Source organism: Pan paniscus, chromosome 21 (assembly GCF_029289425.2).
Source record: "Pan paniscus chromosome 21, NHGRI_mPanPan1-v2.0_pri, whole genome shotgun sequence".
Classification (NCBI taxonomy): Eukaryota; Metazoa; Chordata; class Mammalia; order Primates; family Hominidae; genus Pan; species Pan paniscus.
Window position 1 is genome coordinate 9,859,853 of NC_073270.2, and position 8,079 is coordinate 9,867,931.

General features: G+C 42.0%; 1 long non-coding RNA gene across 1 annotated transcript; it reads left to right on the plus strand.

Moving 5' to 3' along the window:
* Positions 1–651: 651 nt before the first annotated feature.
* Positions 652–7,871, plus strand: LOC117977181 (uncharacterized). The gene is made up of 4 exons (XR_008622280.2): positions 652–1,868; positions 4,650–4,705; positions 6,410–6,687; positions 6,796–7,871. It is a non-coding gene; the product is annotated as an uncharacterized LOC117977181 (long non-coding RNA).
* Positions 7,872–8,079: the final 208 nt, after the last annotated feature.

Below are 8,079 nucleotides of genomic sequence, written 5' to 3' on the forward strand. Positions count from 1 at the left end.
TTCGTGGAAAGTTGTCCATAAACACATTATCCACCTCTTGACCCTGGAGAATCAGTTCATTATTGCCGCCTCCTTTTGCATTTTAAGCAGTTATTTTCTGTAGCTCCCAGATTCTTCCTGAATCACCAATAGTCATAATTCTTCCAGGGCCATGAAGGACTCAGGAGAGTGAAACCACTTAGAAAAATGTTCCTCTCTGAAAGTTGAACTCTACATACTTAGTACTATAAAAATCACACTGTCAATCTAGCTGGTACGTATATCAGTAATATTATAATTTCTTGCATTTTTCTTATTTACACTTTCTTGTGATGTGGATCATGTATGATTTTTTAAAATTTAGAGTGTCCAAAAAATTAAAAACATATTTTAAAAGAAAGATGCTATAACATAAAGAACCACATGAAAAAACAGGCGTACAGTCATATCATAGAAACGTCAACTTTTCCATGATTATCATGGTTCAGATTTTTTCCCTTGAAACCAAAGAGCCACATTAATAGTATGTTTCAAAAACATATTTATTATAAGTGACAAGACAATCTCTTTACATCATTTATAATGTCTACATCATTTATATCTATTTATGATAATAGAAACGTATTTGTCTTAGTCTCTTTTGCATTGCTGTAAGAGAATATCTGAGGCTGAGTAATTCATAAGGAAAAAAGGTTTATTTGGCTCCTGGTTCTTGCAGGCTGTACAAGAAGCATGGCACTGGCATCTGCATCCAGTGAGAGGCTTACGGTCATGGTAGAAGGTGAAGGGGGAGCAAATGTGTCCCGTGGTGAGAGAGGGAGCAAGAGAGGGAGAAGGATGCCATGCTCTTTTAAACAACCAGCTTCCACGTGAACTAATGGAGTGAAAGCTCACGTATTACCTCTGGGAAAGCACCAAACCATTCATGGGGGATCTGCTTCCATGACCCAGGTACCTCGCACCAGGCCCCACCTCCAACACTGAAGACCAAATTTCAAGATGAGATTTGGAAGGCACGCATATCCAAACTATATTAACATTAGAAACCACCTCCTTAGGAATGAGACATCCCTTTGGTGCAAACAAGGATCAATCAGTCATTTTAGAGACTTTTTGAATGTGTAAAAAATGTTTGGGTTGTTAGGGAAGGCAATGTGCACTATCTTATTTGATTGATGTTATCCACAGTAACCTCGGCAGTGTCTGGCGTTTGGTGATTCATTTGAGATTGGTGTTGGTCCTGAGATGCCTCTTGACGATGAAGCAAGTTGATGTATGTCTAGGGCTTAAAGGATAATTGGCCGGGCGCAGTGGCTCACGCCTGTAATCCCAGCACTTTGGGAGGCTGAGGCGGGCAGATCACGAGGTCAGGAGATCGAGACCATCCTGGCTAACATGGTGAAACCCCGTCTCTACTAAAAAAAAAAAAAATTAGCCGGGCATGGTAGCGGGCGCCTGTAGTCCCAGCTACTCGGGAGGCTGAGGCAGGAGAATGGCGTGAACCCGGGAGGCGGAGCTCGCAGTGAACCGAGATCGCGCCACTGCACTCCAGCCTGGGCGACAGAGCGAGACTCCGTCTGAAAATAAATAAATAAAATAAAGTAAAATAAAGAATAATTTCCCCTAAGGACCTCAATAAGAGGCACCTGAATTTCCAGGTAGAAGTTGGGAAGAAGTCGTCCCAGGGGATATTGGGAGGCTGAGTGTTTTTTCAGACAGAATGAAACTTCACTTTCTTTCTGTAACAGTCATGACAAGAAATAATTGGCTTGTGAGAATCAACATTGAAGCTGGAAAAATGATGGCATCCGAACAAGTAGACACAGCCCTAGTCAAGGCAATAAACTACACTAAAGACAGAGGAGAAAGACCCAAAGTTGTTCTAACATGTGAGTACCTAGGGATGCTGCATGCCGTTGTGTGGTTTGTGTACTGCATAGTTGTACTCAGCCAAGGAAGTGGATGTGGCCACAGCTTTAACATGGGCTGCTGTCTGCCCAGAAGGATAATCTTTTCCTTATTTTATATCTCATTTCAGGGGTTCTCCAACTTCTGAAATCCATCCAGAAACTCCCTGTATTTGGGTAACAGTATTATAACTTTTTGCACCAGGGCTTTTTTGTTTGTTTGTTAATATTAATTGATTTTTCTTATGTTCTTTATGAAAGAATAACTCATCCATTAATGAAACCAAATGTGAACTTAGTGCCTTCTGTGTAGAAAAGGCTAGGAATACATATTGTGGGAGATTCATTACATCACTGGCCTTAATACTACACCTTCTCATGTTCCCCCTTGGCTGTGTAACTTTCTAGTGTCCATATGCTCTCTCTTGGGCTTGGCCAGTGTGACTTGCTTTGGCCAATGGGATATTAGCAACCATGACATAACCCGAGGCTTATAAAGTTGCCTGCTCATTGGGACTTGTTTCACTGTTGCATCCCAGTTATTCACATCACTCCAGCTGACAGCCAGCCAACAAACAGCCAGACACGTGAGCCCAACCAAGATCAGAAGAACTGTCCCACTGAGCATAGTCTAAATTGCTAACATGCAAATGCATAGTAAGCGCTACTTGTTTATGGTATTGAGGTTTTCTTGGTTATTTGTTACACAGCTTTATTGTGGCAGTAGATAACTGATACTGATACACGTGGTGAACATGACAGATAAGCTCTCTGTTCTCCCAGGCTTACATTTTAATGGGGAAACAAGACAATAAATGAACAAATAAAGGAACAAATGAACTAGAAAAAATAGCTGGTGGTAAGTGATATCACAGAATTACATCAAAACAGGAGAGGGGTGGTAGAATTAGTTAGGGCCTACACAATGGCTTTACTTTTGATGCTGAAGGATGATCTTAATTAGTTTAAGATCTGAATGAAAAGAGTCAGCCAGGCAAAGACCAGTGAAAGTAACAATCTAGACAAAAGGACTAGCTAGTGCCAAGGTCCTAAAAAGGGAACGAACTTGGAGAATTCTAGAAACAGAGAAAGCCACTAGGCTTGTGGTGTAGGGAGTGAGGGAAAGAGGAGCAGCACAAGATAAGATCAGAGAGGAAGACAGGATAAGATCAGAGAAGAAGATAGGCCAGATTACACAAGGTTTGTAAGCCAAACAAGGAGATTAGAGTACCCACCAGAGATGGCCTTTATGTACACACCATAGATGGCCTTTGCATTCCCACCAGAGATGGAGTTTGATGTCTTTTGTCTCAGGCCTGGGTCAGAGCACAAAGCAGCAATAACAGAGATGCAAAAGAGACATTGTTGGAAGAAAACAATCCCATTCCTGGCTTCTGTAAATGGAATAGGAGGGGACACAGAGGCAGATTCCTGGGGATGGAAGAATGGGAAGGAGGGGAAGAGGGAGGAGATTCCCCTAGACTGGGCAGCAAAGGGAGGTCAGAAGGTCTGCCCCTCCAGAAGGGGCCAAGGCAGAGCCTTCAGGAGGGACAGGAACTCCTGGGGCACCTGCAAGGACACCTAGGATACCTTCTCTAGGCACTGCAGCCCTGGCCTTGGCAGGTGTACTTTGTCTAGAAATTGCAGGGAGCCTCCATGGTCTCAGTTTCCAAGCACCATGGAAACTTCCCAAGATGCCATTCATTGTGACTCTGGCTCAGACAATGGGAATATTAGGGAAGCCAATGTGCACCATCTTATTTGATTGATATTATCCACAGTAACCTCAGCAGTGGCTGGTGTTTCGTGATTCAGCCTATGGGGAATAAGGAAGGGAGAGGCCTTGCCAAATATTTCTGTGCCCGAGACCTCCCCTCCTCTGTAGCCAGAGTTGCCATGACCTTGTAGCTGAGGCTGGGGCTCAGAGCCCCAATTCTGACTCAAAAGAGTGTCCAGGAACCCAATGCCATGAGGCTCAAGGTCAAGTAATTTGATTTTTAAGAAAATTAAGAAATGTGCCCTCTTCATCTCAAAAACACTATGTTGAGTGAAAGAAGTCAGACACTTAAATGAAATTCAAGAACAGGAAAAACTCACCTATGATGATAAAAATCAGAACGATGGTTTCCTCTGAGGGTTAAGGCGGGGGCCGAGTGACTGGTAGGGGCATGAGGAAACTTCGGGGGTGATAGAAATGTCATTCTCTTGATCCACATGAAGCTTTCAGGTCTTGAGCTAAATGTCACCACCAAACTGTACACTTAAGATTTGTCCATTTCACTGTATGTAAATTTTGCTGCTATAAAGTATTGACTTGAGTCTCCCGTGGCAAGGAAGGAAGGAAGGAAGGATGGAAGGAAGGGAAGAAGGAAGGAAGGAAGGAAGGAAAGAAGGATGGAAGGAAGGGAGGAACAGAGGAATGAAGGCAGGAAAGGAGAAGGAAATAAAGGTGCACGTGTTGCAGATCCCAGGCTGTCACCCATTGCACACTTTCCACCTGTTTTTTCCACAAAATAAGCACCTAGTTTGTGAGAGGTTGTGCCAAGCATCTAGTCTGTGCCAAGTGGCCAGAGAGAAAAAATATGTAAACAAAGGGTAAGCATACAAAGCTCAGACCTGGGCAGTATTAGTTCTATCCAAGGGTGAAGGAGACAAGCTCTCAGAAAGATTTAAAGGGGAGAGAAAGGGTCATGAGGGCTGGAGGGATGGGGATTCTCTGAGAACTGAATTCACCTTGCACTTCTTTTTCTTCTTGAGAAACAGACCACAGCAAGGTAATCTTACAGCCCAGGACTCAGCTGCTGCAATCTCAGTGAAAGGTACTTATGACTAATGCTGATGCCACCATGAAGCTCAGGAAACAATTTACAGGCACATGGGCTGTTCTGAGACCCCACAGCCATGAATTGCCTAATCATTCTGACAGATTTCTGCAGATGCTGTGCTCAGGTCACTGAGTTTCCCAGTTGTCAGTGGTGAACTGGAGCGGAGGCAGAAGGAAACTCTTCAGACACACTGTTCCCTTCAGGAAACAAGGGACAAAAGGGCTGCCCTGAGGAGACTTGGGAAAGTGACATTTCCTCAGGCTCGAGGACATCCCGAGGTGACTTTCCAAAACACTGGGTTAAATTGGCCTGATTGTTTATTTTCCTCAGCTCGCTTTAGAAAAAAAAAAAAAAAGTCCATCTGTCCTTTGATATCAATAAAAAGAGCATTTGAGACTATTAAAAACACTGATGGAGATTTGTTTGGGAGAACGGAAAATCGTGCCACCATTGAAAATGGCAACACACACAACCTTCCATATGGCCATTTCTCTGCCTCGGTACTTCCAGGCTGAATTTCTTGTCAGCTCCAGCTTCTCGCCATTTTGTTCTCAGGGAAAAAAACTCAGGAACTCTCCATTCCCATGTATTTAAATGAAAACTTCCCAAGATGCCATTCATCTTGAGTCTGGAAGCAAAATGTAAACATGTTTCATAAGGAATATTTTGCCGACACCCTATAATCTGGTTTATGACACTGCTTTGTCAAGAGGCAAAGGTTTATTCCCTCCTTTTCAAATGAATTGGAGATGTTCTAAGTCAGTGGTTCTTGAAATGTGGTCCCTGGACCAGCAGCAACAGCATCACCAGGGAACTTGTTACAAGTGCAAAATCTCAGCCAGGGGCAGTGACACGCAGCATAGCAAGACCCGGTCTCAAAAAAAAAAAAAAAAAAAAAAAAGAAAAGAAAAGAAAATCCTCTGACTCCAGCCTAGACCTATGTAATCAAAAACCCTAGGGGTGTGCCCAGTAGTCTGTGTTTTAGCAAGTTCTCTAATGCAGTTTGGGAAATGCTGTTTTGAAGAACCAAGAAGCTAGGCTCTCTCAGTTCAGGATTGAATTCAGCCTCGATTAAAAATTTTCAAAATAACAGTGACTTAAACAAAGTAGAAGTTCATTTCTCTAACACATAAAAGAAGTCCAAAGGTAGATGTTCAGGGCTAGTATGAAGGCTCCATGGTGACAGAGGAAACCTAAGTTTTTTCTATTTTTCTGCTCTGCTATCCTTTATGTATGGTTTTTTATTTCAAGCTGGCTTCATGGTTCAAAATGGCTACAGGAGCTCCAACCATTAATTCTCTGTTCCAGGCAGAAAGCAGAAGTTGGGGGATAGAGCAAGCAAGTAGGGTCTACTCCTGCTGTTTGTGTCCCTCTGCAGGAATTTTCTCAACAGTCTCACCTAACAATTCCATTTATATTTTTGGCCACCTATAGTTGTTAAGAGAAGCTTAGAAATACGGTCTTTTATCTTAAATTGTCATTACTGATAGGTAACTCACTTTCTCTGCCACCATGAGTCCAGACCCTCTTCCATATAAATAAACATAATTCCAAATATAAAGCGAGGTTAAACTCTTCTATCCCAAGGAAATATCAAACATGAGTATGACTACATATTTTTAGTAATTTTATGAAAGAATAGTAAATGATATATTGAGAATCTCATAAATGATCTTATTTTAACTTTCCATTTCACAGATGAACAAACTGTGGCCCAGAGAGGGAGATTTTCATGTCCGTAAGAGCTGGTGAGAAACAGACCGGGGTGCTAGAACCTGGAGGAGCTAGGAATAAATCCAAAGCTTCCTGAAATGTATGCCAAAGCAGTCGCCTCATGGCAGACTCCATGGACAAAAATCTCCGTGATCAAGTGTTGTCAGTTAACATTACAAAGAACTTGGAGCCCATTAAGATGAAATTTTTTAAAAAAACAGGCTGTTCTTCATACTCAACACACAGACTATTTATCACTTAAAGTGAGTTCTTAGAACATTAAAAGTAAAATGGTTGTATCAGGAACAAATTTTATTGCAGATTCTCAGGACTTATTTCAGAACTCCTGAAACCTGCTTTGATGATTTCAGGTTCTGCTCATGAAACAGAGACAACCATGTGTGGTGCCTGCATTCTTGGCCTGCGGGGAGTGGAAAGGAGACAAAGAGTAAAACACGGTGGGAAAGAAGAAAAAGAGGTTAAGAAAAGCAAATGTGCCTACTCCAGGTAATTTTGACTTAGGAACCCTGATTAACTTACACACTAATTAAACCATTTCCAGATTTTGTGCAGTCTGAAAGTGGCCCATTTTCCCCAACACGAGGTCGCTCAAGATGACCACAGGAAGGTTGTCATCTCCATGTCTAAAAGCCAGTTGACACTCAAGGGTGTCATTTCACTTCAGTGAAATGAGAAGCTTCACAGATGTGTAGACTCTGAAAAATCTAACTGGAAAACAAGACAGGGAAATAGCAATACTAGGCATCAAAGCAGCAAAAAAACTACTCAATTATGTGATATGGGGATTATCAATGGAATAAATGTGGGGTTTGTTGTTTGTTGTTGGGATTGTTGTGGGGTTTGTTTCATTTTTTAGGGTCTCACTTTTCTCCACCAATTAGATCTGTGCTGTGAGCCACACAGGTTTTGAGTACATGTTTTGGGACTTTATATCGGTCAGACTTTGCCATGGTAACACTGTGTAACGAGCAGCCCCAAAAATCTCAGTGGTGGTCAAAAGCAAACCTTTATTTCTCATTCATGGGTTTTCAGTTTGTTCAGGCTAAAAGTAAAATACACAGATTCTTCACCTGTCTTTCATTCCATGCTGAAGGAGCAATTGACTGCCTGGGACATACTTTTCTCATAACAGAGGCAAGGGTGAAAAACACCAAGTCATCTTGATTATGCAATCCCATTTTTAATGTAAACAATGTCATGTCTGCTTCTATTTCATTGAGAAAAGCAAGTCATATAGGCAAGCCCAACATCAGTGGGGTGATAAAGCATACTCCCCAATGGAAGGAGGAGGGGAGCATGATTATTTGCTGAACAGTAATGCAAGATAGCACAAGACTTGTCTGGGGTGAGAGAGAGATCAAAGCTGTGGCTCCCACCCAGTCTTCAACCAAAGCAATGTGGCTTTGACCTGTTTTCTGTCTTGGACTTGAATAATATTTTATTTGAAAGAAGTGTTAAATTGTTCATTAAAAAAAAAGACAAGTTTGAAAACCACTGTTTCCAAGTCGCTTATTTTGCCAATAAAGAATCTGGGGTCAAAGGGTAAATGCTTTGCTGATTGTATCTGTCTCAGGACCAGGGCTATGAGATTTAAAGTCAACCAAATCTGGATTTTTAAACCTAGCTCTACCATG